The sequence below is a fragment of the Notechis scutatus genome, chromosome 2, assembly GCF_049901735.1.
Source record: "Notechis scutatus isolate UNSWTSFEM ecotype Mainland chromosome 2, rNotScu1.2, whole genome shotgun sequence".
Taxonomy (NCBI): Eukaryota; Metazoa; Chordata; class Lepidosauria; order Squamata; family Elapidae; genus Notechis; species Notechis scutatus.
The window spans coordinates 136,310,674-136,329,025 of record NC_142010.1 but is presented as its reverse complement, the minus strand read 5'-3'; positions in this window follow the sequence as shown (position 1 = coordinate 136,329,025).

The window sequence follows — 18,352 nt, the reverse complement described above, 5'->3', positions numbered from 1 at the left end:
TATGTTTTGGGAAGTGACAATGCTGGCGGTGCTAAGACCATGGTCTTACACAGAAGACTGCCTGGGAATTGCAAATTCTTCAGAAGGATTATAGTTTTGTTCTTGCAGGTGTTTTAAAACAAGGAACAAGGGATTTACAAGGGGGTAGATAGGTCAGAATCCCCACAGACAGGATCAATTGTCTATATCAAGTTGAAGATGAAGGTGTGATTGTGGTTCAGGAGATTCAAGAAACCTTCTGTGTAGGGGCAAAGAGAATGCTTGACCTCCAAGTAAGCCTGTGTTCTTTAAAGTTTAAAAAAAAAAACCTGTAGCCATTGAAAATCAAGTAAGATGAGAAGCAGGAGGTTAACCAAAAAGACTTATCTCTGAAGTGGGAGGATTGTCTTATATTCAAAGCAGATTTTGTTCAAAGTGAAAAAGAAGAATGGGAGAATCGAGGTATCTAGATGTCAATGATTCCAGTGAGCGGCAGAAAAGATATAACAATGGAGATGTCTGCTCCCCATTTGTTTTTGTTTTTTTGTTTTTTTCATTTTATCCTCCTTATGGAGGGTAGCCGGAGAAATGGGTAGGAAGGGCATTCAGGCCTCCCACTCCTCTTGAATAGTTTTCACCTCTCTTGATGGATTTCAGATGACCAAACAGGTCTGATAATCCCAAGCATATTCATTTGGAAAATCCATTGGTCCCAATGGGATTTATGACATTGTAAGCATGCGTAGGTTTGAATTTCCTTACAACTCAGCACAAATGCCTCTGTCAAAGTTTTTGGGTTGCAAATGTAAGTGTGAATGTGTGTGTGTGGGGGGAGCTTTTTCTCCAATGCCCTGTGAGTTTGAACCCTAGTCCTAACCTGTTTCCATCACCCCACTAAAGTCATCTATTTCAAGCCCAGCAGCAGCCTATGAACTGAATTTAATAAGATTTCAAAATTACCACAGCATTCCTATTGTAGATTTATACTTGCTGTGTAAGATCCAAATACCTACTGGGCTTTCTGTTCTCTTTCTCTGTTACTCTCTTTCCTTTCTTAACCCTAGCTCACTTATTTCTCCTCTCACCACCTCTTCAGCCTCCTACCTTCCCTTTTTTCTTCCTCATTTTGGACCTGCCTTATTTTGAAATGTGGCCTCTAGCCAGTATGTGCACACATACTGTACATGTGCAAATGCACAAATATGTGCAATACAAAAGTATTGGAGGAGGAAGCATCTGTTTTGTTTAAAGCTGGCAACCGTGGTTTGAAAATGGGCACCACATAGAGCTTTAGTATATGTTTAAATAGATTTTTGTCCAATTCTAGTTACTTTTTTCACCAAATGTCATCTTAAATTCAAGATTGTCTTCCTTTCAAATAAATATGATATGTGATACTCAATGCAATGACTGAACAAGTAAAGCTAAAGATGATTTGCAAAACAATAGCTAAGAATTATAGGTTCTTGAGGAAGAACTGAGAGATGAGTCAGTTTATTTTTACTTAGAATCTTTTTTTTTGAATGATCTACCAATTAATTCATCATGTGAATTACATTTCCAATGTACCTAAAATTTGCATTTAAATCCAATTCAAACTATGAATTAGTTCAATCAGTCTACTGCTGATCCATGTTTGTTAGTATTAGTTAATTAAATTTCCCAATAGTCAATTCACTTGCATGTATTCAGCTCTAAATTTATTTCCTCCTATATCTGCAGCAGCTGCAAATTAAGAAATACAAAATAATGCATGCTAATTGACATGCAGTTTCCCTGGTATACAGATCAATGTGGGCTTATGCATTAGAACATTTGGATTAAAAAGTTTCATTGAAAATTTAATCAGTTTCTTTAAAAATGCAGAACCAATAACATTCTTATATTTAAATATGTCTCTCTTAAAATACATATTCTAATATCTACCTAGGACAGGGGTGGGCAAACTTTTTGGCTCGGGGGCCTCATTGACTTTTAAAATTTGACAGACGGGCTGCTACCTGGTGTCAAAATGCCTGTCATTACAAGTCAAAATCAAATGAATGCAATCATTCAATCATTCACATCAAACCTTAATTCTTCGGCGGGCCGGATTAAAAAGACCAACGGGCCGGATGTGGCCCTCGGGCCGTAGTTTGCCCACCCCTGACCTAGGAATATATATTTTGATACCTTTTAGAGACAAGGGGTTTTATAGAACAATAGCAACTGTGAGACAGCTCCAGCTGTCATAGTAGACCACCCCACATAAATTTGAGCTTAAAAGTGTGCTGCAACTACCCCCCCCCAAAAAAAAACCCTAAAACAGTTCTAGGTTGCATCAATAGAGGGATAGCTTCAAGATCACGTGAAGTGATAGTAATGTTTTATATTGCCCTGGTGAGACCATACTTGGAATATTGCATCTAATTCTGGTCACCACTACACAAAAAAATAAAAAAAATAATAATGCTGAGACCTAGAAAGAGTGCAGAGAAAAGCAATGAAGATGATTTGGACTCTGGAATTAAATCATGTGGTGTTCACTTCAGGGCACTAGGTTTGTCTAGCTTAATGAAGAGAAGGGTTAAGGATGATGTGATAGCAGTCATCCAGTACTTGTGGGGCTGTCACAGAGAGGAAGGTGACAAGCTATTTTTAAAACAACTGAGGGCAGAACAAGAAGCAATGGATGGAAGATCATGAAAGAGTGATCCAACCTAGAACTAAAGAGAAATTTTCTGACAGTGAGAACAATTAATCAGTGGAATGCATTGTCTATGGAAGTTGTGGGTGCTCCATCATTGGAGGTTTTCAAAGAGAGAGAGTGGACAGTCATTTGTCTGGGATGGTATAGGTTCTCCTGCCTTGGGCAGCGGGTTGGGCCAGAAGTCCAAGGTCTCTTCCAGCCCCATGATTCGATTCTATTCTCAGTTAGTTGACTAGACTAGCTAGGAGAACTCAAGGTCCCTTCCAACCCTATTATTCTATCTTCTGCGTTCTACTGAAAAACATGTCTTTATTTCAAGGAAGCATATTAAAAAGTGTTTGTTTATATTCCAATATGATCTGAGAGGTGCAAGCCAAGCCTGCTCAAATCAGTTTGTATCATATCAGAACGAGCTGGATAGCATTTTTCATCTAGCACTAAGAGTATCCAGCCCTTCAGAACTGGATGGAGTATGGATACTGCAGAACACATTCTGTTTTATCACTGTGACCTACATGCATACCAAATCTTCTGTGCGAAACTTCTGGGAGAAAATAGATTGTGGTGTGAAGCCTTTTTCTGCAAGGCATACACCCACGGAATGATTTGGACACAATTCCTTTGAAGCCCAATATCTTAATTATAGGGTTTTGTGATGCCCCTGGCCATTTATTAATTAATTGTTTTTAGCCTTGTTCGTACACCGCCCAAAGTCATTTCTTTGTGAGATGGGCAGGTACAAAAATTTGATAAATAAATAATAAATCTACAGGGTATTCATCAATGATATTCAAGTACTCCCAAGATATTAGCTCTGCCTCGTCGTGCCAAACCACTGGAATTAAAAACTTACTCATATAGGGAATTCAGGCTTTCTTCCAGTTGGCCCATGGTCAATTTGGAAGCTGCTGAAAGGATCATGGAACTTTAACAGGAAATCCAACTGAGTTGATATTCAACCTAAGTTACCATTTCTATGTCCCAAGACCTTGTGATTGAGCTATAGCTTCATCAGCAAAGTATGAAGGGCCACAGGTCCCCTTTCTCTTGAATTAGTGTCCTGGGACAGATAATTTCATGTGAGTTATGGTTCAGCCAAGGGTTCACGTCCTCACTCAAATCTGTGCCATGTAGGTTTTGTAGCTATCTGTAAATTGAAAAATGTCTGTAGATAAATGTCATGTTAAATATTTAAATAAATGCATATTTGAAAAAAAAAAATCTAAGCATATTTTTCTTTTCTTTTTTTTAAAAAGCATTTTGGAATATTTTGGAACCCTCAAGTACTGTGCTGACTCATTCAGAAGTTGCAAGTATGAACTCTGCATATCCTGAGAAATACAGGACTAGATTGTGTCTAAATGATATCACAATACAGAGAAATCTAATTTCTCAAGTAGAGAAACAACATGCAACTATTAAGAATGACGAAGTCCTACTTTCAGAAGAATCTATAATCTTTCTCAAAGAGCTTCTTTTGGGGGTGGTGGTGGTGGTGGTGGAAATCTTACTGAGGAACTGTTATGAAGACAAAAAAAGCACCAAGATACAGTTTGACTCAATTACCGGGACCAGGGGTGGGATTCAAATTTTTTAACAACCGGTTCTGTGAGCATGGCTTAGTTGGTGGGCGTGGCTTGGTGGTCATGTTATTGGCTGGGTGTGGCCAACTCAATATCACTCACATCGAGGTACGCATCTCCTCGTCTGGCCTCTCATGACTGTGGGGATGCTGCAACAGTCGTAAGTGTGAAAAATGGTCATAAGTCACTTTTTTCAGTGCCATTGTAACTTTGAATGGTCACTCCACACAAGCAAAGTACCAGCAAAGGAGGGAAAAAAACTCCAGAGAAATTCCAGGGACAGGAAGTCTAGTCCTGCCAAGAATGTAATGAGGGTTAATGGAGAGGCAGTTTCTGTAAGCAACACCAGAATGTTTCCTTCCTGCCTTCCTTACAGGATTAGGCCAGTAATTTCTTCTAACAACCAGTTCTCCGAACTGCTTAGAATGTTAACAACCGGTTCTGGAGAATAGGTGTGAACCTGTAGAATCCCACCCCTGACTAAAAGCCATGCACAGCTAGGAACCACATTCCAGAGAGAGAGAGAGAAAAAAGTTCTCTGATAATGGGCTCCACATGAGCCTGAAAGCTTGGAAGAAGAAACCTTTGGTCCCGGTCAGGGGTGGGATACTACAGGTTCGCACTTATTCGCTAGAATCAGTTGTTAACATTCTAAGCAGTTCGGAGAACCGGTTGTTAGAAGAAATTACTGGCCTAATCCTGTACGGAAGGCAGGAAGGAAACATTCTGGTGTTGCTTACAGAAACTGCCTCTCCATTAACTCTTGGCATTAACATTCTTGGCAGGTGTAGACTTCCTGTCTCTGGAATGTCTCTGGAGCTTTTTCCCCCTCCTTTGCTGGTACTTTGCTTGTGTGGAGTGACCATTCAAAGTTACAATGGCACTGAAAAAAGTGACTTATGACCATTTTTCACACTTACAACTGTTGCAGCATCCCCACAGTCATGAGAGGCCAGGCGAGGAGATGTGTGCCTCGATGTGAGTGATGTTGAGTTGGCCACACCCAGCCAGTCACATGACCACTAAGCCACACCCACCAACTAAGCCACACCCACAGAACCGGTTGTTAAAAAATTTGAATCCCACCCCTGTGTTTAATTAGGGTTTTGAAAAAAAAAGCACCATTTTATATTTGTTTGTTGTTTGTTTGTTTATATATCAAATTTAGAGGCTGCCTATCTCACTCAGAATGACTAATCTACTGATTACCTCACATATCCATAAGCTCCCATGTCCTAGTCTTAAGTACAGCACAAAGTCTGTGCTCTGTCTGTAGCCCACCCCTCTGCCATGATACTGTTCAAGTTCATTAGAAAGAGACTTACTCCAGAGAGCAATTAGAGATGGGCTCAGAAGAGAAGCTAGACTTATGGCAAGGAGAAACTCTACTTGAAAGTAAATGGAAATAAAAGGAGGGAACAAAATAGAATGGAGATGGGATGAAGGAAAGAAATTACTGATTAGGGAAATGTTGAGATTCATGGACTAAGTGATTCTTCAAGGCTTTGACTAATGTTTATAAAACTATTGAACGGGTTGATTGATACTATGCTGTTGAGTATTTTTTTTTTATTCCTAGTGATCAGACAGATATATTTTCTCCATGATAAGCTGTCCCTAGCCTGGGATCATTCATGTCTTCCAACAATGCTCCCATCACCACTGTTACTGAGTCCCTCCATCTTGCTGCTATTGATTGTCCTCTTTTTCTCTTTCCTTCCATCTTTAGATGCTATCTAAGTCTAACCACCAGCTCAATGCAGAAATCTGGAGGAAGGCACCCCCAAGAGTTGGTTGTCTCATCTCCACTTGAAATATTCCATTTGTGAACAGGAGCAACTGCATATAACAGGGGTCGCCAACCTTTTGGACCTCAGGGACCACCAAACTCATAATTTTAGATCCCAGGGACCACTAACCGGTTCTGTGGGCATGGCCTAATTTGTGGGTGTGGCTTGGTGGTCATGTGACTGGCTGGGCATGGCTTGTATGTAAATATTATAAATATTTATATAAATATTGAGGGTTTTTTTTATAAAAAAGAGCAACTTTTACCCAAAATCAGGCAAAGCAGACAGGCAGATTGAGTTGCTCATAGAATCACAGATTCATTCAGAGATTTATCTATCTGCCATTGGCTAGCTCTGTCTGTCACATAAAATTTGCTTGCAAGCAAACTCATAAAATTAACTCACAACACACCATGAATGTAAATATTGAATGTTTTATTTAAAAAAAGAGCAACTTTTACCCAAAATCAGGCAAAGCAGGCAGATTGAGTTGCTCACAGAATCATTCAGTGATCTATCTATCTGCCATCGGCTAGCTCAGTCGCTCAAATTTGCTTGAGGTGAGTCTGGAGGTTTGGCTGTACTTAAAAGCAGAGCCGAAGATCTAAAGACTAGCTAGAAAGCAAGAAATCCAACCATTTCCTGTTTCCTAGCTAATCTAAATCTCCTGGCACAGCAGAACAGATGATGGTCGGAAAAAGGAAAAATAGCAATTTTAGCAGGCAAGTTTGCCGGGTAAGGAGTAAGTGGGCGGGGAGCGTTCCTGCAGGCCATGTTGGCAGTGCAGCCTTGTGTTTCTGCGCAGCCTGGATTAATTGCTTTGGGGGGTGCTCTAGGGGTGAGATTTCTCTGTGGCCCACCAAAATTTTCTCAAGGCCCACCGGTGGGCCGTGGCCCATCAGTTGGCAACCGCTGGCTTATAACATGATTGCCAATGCAGACTGTATGTTCTGTGTTACATGATCTTACTCTTTACAATCCTCCCCCAAATATCCTGTAATTCAGGATCTTTCTGCATCTGATACAGTGGGTAGTAACCCATGAAGATTAAAAGGATGATAAATATGTCCATGAAGACTAATAGAACGATAAATATATTAGTCTTCGAACTAGTCCTTTTGATACCCCTTGTCATGCCCCTGTTGGAATCTGATTCTGAGGGGGAGGCCAAGCAGCTGACAAGGAGTGGGAGTGTGGCTCTGTTGGCTGTGGAAGAAACTGGGGAAGGGCACAGTTTGGCTGGGCAGAGTAGGGGAGAGGTAGAGCAAGGCAGAGGGAATTCAGAAGAAGGCCCAGGCCCACCCCCTCTTCATCCTAGGACATGGAGGGAGGAACAGAGAAGGGAGCAACGTGAGTTTCATGGCTTACAGGGGAGGAAAGGCCCTGATTCCCTTCATTAGCTGCAGCTGAGAACAAAGTGTTTAAAAAGGAAAGCTACGTACAGCAATTATCTGTTATTGTCGAGGCTTATGTGGGTTCCTGGCATCTTCCCAACTGTGTGTGTTTGACTGGCCTTTCAAGTCTGGAATTCCTCCTCCTGCCCTGTCAAGTTAATTACTGCAGTGTGGTTTGTGTGGATTTTTATTTACAGGTTGTATGTACTTTGTTTTCGGACTGAATTTCCTCCACTTAAAGACTGTTCTTGGGAAAGTTTTTTCTCCAGACGAAGGTAACCTGGACATTGGGGGCAAAGTTGGAGGTATTAAAGGGACTCTTCTTACTTATGTGACTGTGTTGCCTTTGTGCCACGCCCTGGGTCATCACACCCATCGATTTCATTGTGGACCACATCAGGGTTGTGTTTGACCTCAGAGGGCTGGTGTGGGCATGACCAGGGTGGGGCATGTCCAGCATGATGTCAGTTGTGTTCAGGGTGCCAGTGGTTGCCCGAGCACTCTGCCAGTGAAAACAGGCTCCCGAGCTCTGTTTTCAGCTTCAACAGCCTCTTGCCACCCTCCGCCAGTGAAAACAGAGCTCGGGAGGGTCACACATGGCCCTTGCAAGCTCTGTTTTTGGCTGGGGCAGCTTTTTGAAACCCTCTGCCAACAAAAACGGAACTCAGGAGGGTCGCGCACAACCCTCGCGAGCTTCATTTTTGCTGGCAGAGGCACCGCAGGCTGGTCCTTCACTGTTTCCAGGACAGCCCCATGGATCCGGCCCCCAGGCCTTGAGTTTGACACTCATCCCTTAGAATATATCTGCAGAGATCTGAACCAGCTTGTTGACTGGGATTCCTAGCATATTTTGAAACAAACTGGCTGGTGATTCCAGCTTTCAGATATTAAAAAACTCAGTTTTGTTTTTAGTGTGAGAGACTGACATAATTGCCCTACCCAGAAAGTTCTCCTCCATAATTTAATTTCCAGCATCAGCATGAGGGTATCATATCGCCCTCCCATTAATCCTATTTTCATTTCCATGTTTTAACAAATAGCACCCCCACCATTTTTGACAGACCAGAACATCTCCAGCAAAAAAAAAATTGGGTTATTGTTGTGTTTCCTTCTAATTGCAATCTGCCTCTGTTCACAAGAATAGGATAGCATTTAATTTTGTTTTAAGGAGTGCAACAAACCTGAAATGAATAGGAATTACTTCTTTTTCTTTCCTGACATGATTAAATCCATAGAGGGATAAAGAAGACTTTTATTTTATGACACCATCACCCTTTCATGATACAAACACAATGCAAACCAATAACCTGGTGGTTTCTTCTGGCTTATAATGTTGTATGAAGGTAGCCAACTGTAGCAAATAGGTTGTGATACAATCCAAACAATGGCAATTTATCCAGTCTTGCTTATTAAAGGTGTTGTTTAATAAGCCAGAATAGACAAATTGCACTTGTTTGGATTGGTGATTAAAGTAGTTTTCCACTAAAAATCCTATTTGCTGTTTGTTGATCAGCAGACTTTATAAGAACATAAACAATCTCTTTGTGTAATAGAAGCTCAGGGCACAAGTATTGGTTATTGAAAGCTTCTCCTAATTGCTGGTTTCATATACAGTTTGTGTCTCTACCTATTCCAACTCTATGATCAAGTCCATATTGTGAACTTCCATATAGTACATCAACAGGTAGCAGCACAAACAGAGTAACATTACACAGGAGATTACTTTAGCAGGTGCCAAATTATGTCAGGTGCTCCGGGATGCCAAGTAGTTAATAATTACCGGGGGACAGTTGATAATTACTGTGTGTTGCACTGCCGGGCATTCCAAAATTGTTAAGACTGATGGGTTTGACAAGGATGAGGCAGTATCTCCTTTGATCTGAGATACCAATTTATTTTTAAAATAATTTTTTAAAAGGTTTTTTTTTTTAAAGCTTTGGTGTCTTAGCCTTGTTACACCACTGCTACTCTGGACATTGGATGCTTGCCGTGTAGAGTTCACTTCAACCCAAAACTCTCCTCTCTTTTGTTTTGTTGACCAGAGATAGAATATCTCTGCAGGCACTATAGACACCATCAGTTCTCAGTGGAAGAGTATCAGAAGCTCTGGACAAAGGTGACTTATTGTGTGTACTGAAAACCCCTATGGCCTTACAAGATGCTAGGCAGGACTGCAGCACATAGAACTCAAGCCAAGCGGCTGACACTGGCAATTGTTTCTCACTGTCTCAAGCAAAGAAGTCCTTACAAAGGGGAGATACTAGAATGGAGTCTTGGAAGTTGTCTATACTACACACCAAGATGTAAGCTATTCCTTTCTAGAAAGCAGAGCCCCCTTGGGAGAAGCCCCCCCCCCAAAATAATGTTAACTCACTCACATTTTCTTCCAAGTGAGAATAATATCTTTTATATCAGGGATGGGCAACCTGTAACTTGTGCAATTTTCTGGGACTTTCTCAATAACAAGTCCTGCTGATTTTTTTTAATGACCCAGTTTCTGCAAAGCCTAGTACAGTACAAAGCCTACAGACCTTTCCAGGTGCAAAATCTGGGGGTTGCAGAAAGCACACAATCGTTGAAATGTTGATATGTAATTTTAGGGATTTCTAGTAGGGATTTCCCTTTTTCTATATATTGTATTAGATGGCAGTCAAAGGCTCTTTTTCTATTTTTCTGATTTTACTGCGCTTGTTATTCCTGCTATGCCACTGAAATTCTGAACCCTGTTAAGAAGAGCAGGCAACAATAACAGAATAATGGAATAACAGAGTTGGAAGGGACCTTGGAGGTCTTCTAGTCCAACCCCCTGCTCAGACAGGAAACTATACACTCAGACAAACGGTTGTCCAATCTCTTCTTAAAAACCTCCAGTAAGGGATACCCACAACTTCTGAAGGCAAGCTATTCCACTAACTAATTGTTCTAACTGTCAGGAAATTTCTCCTTAGTTCTAAGTTGCTTCTCTCCTTGATTAGTTTCCATCCATTGCTTCTTGTCCTGCCTTCAGGTGCTTTGGAGAATAGCTTGACTCCCTCTTCTTTATGGCAGCCCCTCAAATATTGGAACATCACTACTATGTCAGCCCCTAGTGACAGAAAAGACCTATCTTTCCTCCATAACTTTCTCAGCTCCTTTAGATCACTGGGCAAATTTGTGCAGCTTGGGTTTCAAAGAAAGCACTCAGGTGTATATGACACCCATATGACACCCCAACCCATCATCCAGCATTGCAGGTGGCTCTTTGTCCATCCCTGACCTAGATGAGCAAGCTACACCTTAGTGGTTGTGCATTCCGTGGCCAAATTGTGGGATGGACTTGTTTCTACATCCTTCTATGGAGAAACATTGTGTCTTTTGTCCTGACCTTGGCACCACTCAGTGAAACGCCGCCATATCTATCTCAGAGTCAAACATGTACTGGCACGGCCAGGAAGGAGTTTCAGGCTTGAAAGATTTGATGCTATCAAGGGAGCACGTCTTTTTGCTCAATCATGTTCAGTCCTGTATCATTAAGCAGTAGCTGTCTATTAAGCTGGCCCAGGATGACAGAGAACGCTCTGTTCACAGAGGAACGAGAGGGCCAGGAGGCAGCTATCAGTTCCCATCCAGCCACCATAGGTTTGTCATTATGACAAATAGTTCCTTGGCTTTTGACCAAAATGTGTAGATCCAGATATAGCTTAATGAAAAGAGGTTCCCCCTCCCCAACCTTAAGGATTCTATTCTTTAAAATATACTACCTTGTCCTAAATATGTACATATCAATGATAACAGCAGTGGGTCCATTCTTGATATTACATCCTTCTATAGGCAATCCTCAGCTTGCAACCATTTTTTGGGTAACCCTAATTACAATGGCATTACAAAAGTGATTTACAACCAGTCCTCGCACTTATGACCATTGCAATATCCCTAGGGGCATGGGATCAAAATTTGAGTGCTTGGCAATGGGCATGAATTTACAGCATCCTGGGACCAGGCGATCACCATCTTTGACCTTCTCTGCTGGTTCCCGACAAGCGAAATCAATGGGGAAAGCTGGATTCACTCAACAATTGCACGGTTCATTTAAAAGTTGCCGTGATTTGCTTAACAACTAGGGCAAAAAACGATTGTAAAATCAGGCACAGTTCACTGTGCTTAGGAGTGGATAGTGTGGTCTCAACTGTGGTCGTAAGTCAAGGACTACCTATGCTACTTTATAACTTGGGAAGGTGAGCCAGCCCACCTCTCCTTTGTCTCCAGTTTGTTTCTCCTTTCTTTGCTTGGGTTTAATTCATGATAGGCAAGACAGTCATTGGATTTTTGAAGAAGGAAGATAGGAAGAATGCTGACTCTTTTTAACTTTGGAATTGGAGATGTCTGTAAATATTGTAGACAGCCAAGAAAAGAGACTGAATGGATCGCCAAACAAGAGTTCTTACGTGAGGCACCCACAACCAGGCTCCAATTCTCCTTCTTTTATCTTGTGCAAAGGCCGAACTGTCTGGAAAAGGCTCCAAGGCTGGGGAAAGGGGAAAGGAAAGAGAAGAAGAGGGCCATCATCAGCAAGGTGGATAGACTCTGTTGCAGTGCTGATGAAAGCACCATGGGGAGACCTTAAGGATTAGGTTAGGAATAAATTATCATGGAGAAAATCTATCTATGTGGTTACTAGGTGTCGAAAATGACTTGATGACACATAATCAATCGTCAATCAATCAGTCAGTCAATCAATCAATCAGCCATTCAAATTAAACCAGTAACAGTTTGAGAGATGTTTCAATATTCAGAAAAGGGGTGGGATGCATTCCTCTTGAACTTTCATGGGGAAAGTTCTTCCTAATAAATGGTTTGGGATTTCTCTTCTCTGTTGGGAAGGGGCACAGGCTTGTAAAATCATGGAATAAATGCCATAATTTAATGAGAGTATTCAAATATGAGATTGTCCCACTTAACATTTGGAAGTGGAATAACCGAGACCAGAGGCAGAGTTTATATGGCAGGAGGATCCTATTGGGCTGCATACTGGGTCACGCAGTTCAAAAAGTGGGTGGGATAAGGAGAAAGACATTAAAAGTGAGGCCAGAAGAAAAGTTAAACTTGATTTAATTGAAATGTAAATAACATTAACTCCATAATTATCCTTTTTTTTTAACATTGATCATCTGCTATTAGACTGTATCTCTAAAAGAATGCAAATGACCAGCTGTCTGCGAGGAATATAAATCCTTCTATTCCCCACCATCCAGTCAGAGCTGAAGAAGCTTCTTGGATGAGAAGCAAAATGTCTTCAAAGAAAAAACAGAAAGTCTAATTGCCTCTCGAAAAAAAGCACCTTTGAGATTGTATTTATTTCTTAGCTGGTGGGATTGCAGCAACTGTACACTGGCTTGCAAGATAGTTTCTACTGTGTTTCTGGCCTCCTGATCAAAATGAGTAGAAATTGACTGATGCTGGCCTCATTGTAGGGAATTGTGCACATGGCATGGATGTGACTAAGGTTGGTTCCCTAATGATAGATAAAAGCTTCAGTTGGCCAAGCCCATCATGAGCAGTGGAGATCAATATTTATAGGGCCATTTGATGATGACTTGGAATGTGAAAGAATGCAACTTGGAATGTAAGAAAAGAAGAAGGATGTAATAAACTTGAATGAAGGTGGCTGGCTCTCGTGTATGGGAGTTGATGAATACATGAAGGGAAGGGACGGTATAATTATAATTAAAAGGGCTGAAATGCATGTAAAATTGATTGAATTGATGTCATCTACTATATTATAGATTCTTCTGAAAGTAGGGCTTCCTCATTTTTAACAGTTGCATGTTGCTTTTTACTATGGAGATTCTCATTCATCCAGGTCATGGTTGTCCCAAAGGTGCTATTTTTCCAAAAGGTAACTGGACTTTCTGGTTTTTTTCTCTCTCTGAAAATATTTCATTTCTTATCCAAGAAGCTTTTTCAGTTCCAATTGACTGATTCTAACCTTCCATTCCCCACCAGTCAGCTAAAACTGAAGAAGCTTCTGGGACGACAAGCAAAGGAAAAACTCCAAGAAAGTCCAGTTGCCTTCTGGAAAAAGCACCTTTGGGATTTCCATTGAATGGTGATAATGGTAGAACCAAGAACAAGTTGGGATAAATGGTGCAACGTTGTGAATGAAGCCAATCTCTGGGGGAAATTATGATGTCAGGCAAAATGAATAGATGAATGTAGGGACACAGAACAAAAAGTACAGGACAAAGACCCCATTGGGTCATTGGGAATGACAAAAATGAATGAAAATTGTAACGGTCAGTGGGCAACTAAGATACATGGTGTAATTATACGTCTATTCATCTGTCCACACAACTACAATGATAATGAATAAAAATAGGTTTAATCTGGAATTTATTATGAGGGTTGAGAGAAATAATGAATGATACAAGAGCTAGAATGTGGAACAGACAAATTTTTGCTACTACCAGGACAGGATAGTACCTGTCTTGGGGGGAATGGCCATATAGGGAAAGGAAGGATGGGAAGAAACTAGAGTGAAAATAGGATAAATGGATTATGGTCTTATACAGGCAGTCCTCGATTTATGACCACAATTGAGCCCAAAATTATGTTGCTAAGTGAGACATTTGTTAAGTGAGTTTTGCCCCATTTTACAACTTTTTCTTGCCACAGTTTTTTTTTAATATTTTATTTTTTAAAAACAAAAATACAAATCTCTATTCACATTAACAGTGTTTGTGTTGTCATTAATACACACATCTCCTTTTATACATAAACATCAACTCTTAGTTCTATCCTCCACCCTTTTGTACCACCTATCCCAAACTGCATAATAATCCAAATCATCTTTGCCTCTTAATTCCATTGTGAATTTATCCAGTTCCGGACAATCCATTATTTTTTGTGTCAAGTCTTCTTCAGATGGTAACTTTTCTTTCTTCCATCCCTGTGCGAAGGCTATTCTCGCCGCAGTTACGATATGTATAATGATGTATTGGATGCCCTTGCTCAATTTCCCCTTAATTATTCCTAATAAAAATATTTCTGGTTCGAGTTCTAATCTGTGTTCTTTAATTTCTGATAACCATCTTTGTACCCTCATCCAACATTTTTTAACCTCTGGACACTGCCACCACATATGGAAGAACATTCCTTCTTTATATTTACACTTCCAACATTCTGCTTTTGTGTTTGGATACATTTTAGCCAATCTTGCTGGGGCTAGGTGCCATCTACAAAACATTCTATATTGATTTTTCTTGCCACAGTTGTTAAGTGAATCACTATAAGTTGTTAAGTTAGTAACATTGTTGCTAAGTGAATTTGGCTTCCTCGTTGACTTTGTTTGTCAGAAGGTTACAAAAAGTGGTGACATAACCTCAGGACACTGCAACCGTCATAAATATGAGACAGTTGTCAAGCGCCTGAATTTTGATCACATGACCATCGGGATGCTGCAATGGTCATAAGTGTGAAAAATGGTCATAAATCCCTTTTTTCAGTGCCCTGTAACTTTGAACTAAAAGAACTGTTGTAAGTTAAGGACTGCCTGTATAACATTTACAGCTGGGATCTGAAATTCATATGAATTCCAGGGCCACATTACAAAAAAAAAATGTGCTAATCAATGGGCCACATTCATACATTTGCAAAAATGCACAGATACCAAATATTGATCCTAATCCATAAATAAAAGAATTATGAAAAACAACTAGTACTGTTTAAAATGAATCATAATTCAACAATTAAATTAAAATTATTCTTTTTATTACAGCATTTTTTATGGTTTCATAAAAGCAAGAATGTCTTGCCTCCTGTAAAACCATAATATATTTTATTAGCTGTGGGTTCTCGAGGGAAACAAAAACTAAACTGATGCATGTTTGGTCTCTCCTGGTTGCATCAAAGGTGCTTTTTCAAAAGGCAACTGGACTGTTTTTCCCTTGAGGAAAATGAAGAAAACATTTTACTTCTCATCCAAGAAGCTTCTAACTTATGAAGCTTCTTGGATGAGAAATGAAGCATTTTCTTCTTCTTCCTCAAGATAAAAACAGTCCAGTTGCCTTTTGAAAAAGCACTTTTCAGACAATTATGACCTGGATGATTGAGAATATCCACAGACATTCTCCTGGTTGCAATTCTCAACTTGTGTACCCTTTTCCCCTGAAAATATGACCTACCCTGCAAGTATTGATTTTTATATGTGTGCCCAATATAAGCCCTACCTCTCCCCCCAAAATAAGCCCTAATGAAGAACCCTCCCACTCCAGAGTGCACAGGTAAAAATTAAGCTAGGGTTTGGGGTGGTGGTGGTGGAGCTGCCCTACTACTTAGCTTTGGACAGTTTTAGCCAGGCCTTGCACACCTGACACCTGCCTTCACGGCCCATTTCTTCTGCAGCCAGCAAGGCTGACAAGGCTTTCCTGAAGGCCACTGCAGCTGATAACAAAGCTCCAGATCGATTCAGAGCTCTGTTATCAGCTGCAGAGGCCTTCAGGAAAGCCTTGCTGACTGCAGAAGAAGTTTCTGAAGGCCTCTGACAGCGAAAAGGAGGCCGGGGGCGACGTGTGCAAGTGAGGTTAGTCAGTGGATGACATCCCCCGAAAATAAGATCTGGTGCCTTTTTTGGTGGCAAAAATAAAAAAAGTAAGACATGGTCTTATTTTCAGGGAAATATGGTATTCTTGTGTATCTCAGCCATTGTCAGGTTCTTCATACACACCTTGGTTCCAGCACCAGCATGCTTGTGCACAAGATGTGATCTTCTAACACAGATGTCCCCATCTATAAACATGAACAGAGAACAGGAAAAGCAACCAGTCAGTGAAGGAAAGACCAAGATTGAAAGATCAAGGTAAAGCCATAATGGAAAGCAGGAATCTCCAAAGGCAAACACAAATGAAAAACTCAATATATTTGATGCTCCACACCCAATGCAATCCAACAGTGCATTTAAGTGAAGCTTAAAAGAGGCAGAGAAACTGCAGAATGATGTTGATTGGAAAAAGACACGGCTGTGGAAATGGGAGAAGAGAGTTCAATAGCCCTTGAGCAGAGTAAACGGGATTAAAAATGCAAGTCATGAAATTGAGAGGAGGGAAGACCTTAAGACCTTGGAAGGTTTCTTAGAAACTGACATGGGAATAATCATGCGATATTTAAGTGTGGAATTGAAATAAAAGCTGGTATCCAACAAAAAATGATGAAAAAAAGTATTTATAAATGCTGCAAGAGTGCTGAAAAATAGAAAGATTGCAGATTCAGACTGAGAAAGTAGAGAAATGTTAAATTTGACGTGATTGGCTGAGGAGTGGCTGTGCAACTTTTTTAAACATGTAGGTGAAATCTGCATCTGTGCTGATGATGGGAAGAAAATCATTATCTTTCTGAATGAAAGGAAAATAGCAAAGAGTAAAAGCAAATAAATCAATAAATCAATCAACGAGAGGTTGAATTTCTTAAGGATGCTTGGGAAAGTGTTTGGTTGAATTCTGATTGAAGTAATAAAGAGTAAAATTTGAGAAATTGCAATCTGGCCTTATGCTAGGATAGATTGGCAGCTGAGATTTCTGTTTTTCAGCAGGTTAGTAAAGAATGCATGAGCATTCTTTGAGCGGCGTGATGGCCTAGTGGTGAAGATGCTCGCCTCCCACTCAAAAGATTGAAAGTTCAGTCCTTGGTAGTGGCATATAAGTTGGGGGTTGGATGGAGCTACTCAGCTCCATCCAGTTGTGCTTTGACTCTACCTCAAATTAAGGGATTAAAGGACGTAAAAGGGAATTAAGTAAAGAATGTAAGAAATAAAATTTACCCTCTTTGTTGACGTAGAGGAAGTATGTGATAAATTAACAGATTAACAGAGTTGGAAGGAACCTCGTAGGTCATCTAGTCCAACCCTCTGCCCAAGCAAATATATATAAATGGAATGTTTGCAGTGACATTAAAGTTTGGTTGCGGTCATGTGGATTTTTATATGCTGATAATACCATGTTGTTGGCTGAGAATATGATTCAGCAAATATTAAATAGATTATAATATATTTAGTGCAGATCTGAGAAATAATGCACAAGAAGCAAGATAATTGTGTTTCACAGGGAAAATGGAGATAATGTGATTGCAAATTATACATAAATGATAAAAAATCAAAACAAGTTGTTTAACTTTTTTGTACCTGTAATACTTTAATATTGTAAAAAGATGGTGAACTGGATGGAGACATTTCAAAATTGTATTAATGGTGGTAGGAAAGTATTAGTAGGCTGTACCCTCTGTTTGTCAATAGAAATTAAAAAGGCATTGCATAAGAGTATGCCTTGCCCATTTTGTGATAAGGATTAGAGAACTGAATACATTAGGAGAAATGTAAGAAAAGTTCAGTGCATAGAAATGGGTTACCTAATAAGTTTACACAATAAAACATGGAGAAACAGAGTCAACAAAAATGGGCAAGAAAATGCTGTTTACATACTTGAGTCAGAAGAAACAATGCAAGTATGTAATTGTGTCATTTCTATCAAAATTCCATTGTGTACATGTCATCATTTTGTGGTTTGTTATGGATGTTGCTGAGGGGAAAGATAAATGCCACTGAGAGTTGACAAGATCTTCAAAATGATAAATGTGAAAAGGAGTAAGAGAAAATTGGCCTCCTGTGAAGTTTTTCTACTCATGCTTGGATTTTCTGCAGAATTCTTTGCGGAATTTTCTGAAACACAGAGCCCTTTCCTCTCTTCTGTTTTCCTAGTATCATTTGGGCTGTATAAATAAATATAAACATCCACCTCTTTACATCTGGAAATAGAGGAACAGCATGTCACCTCCACAGGAGGTGACACTTTAGAGGGGAAGAGATGTATCTTCAAAACAGAAATTTGTGTGAGGTATTTTTTTCTAGGCCATTGGTGCAGAGACTTTGTGCCTGAGAAAGAAGTGAGACCT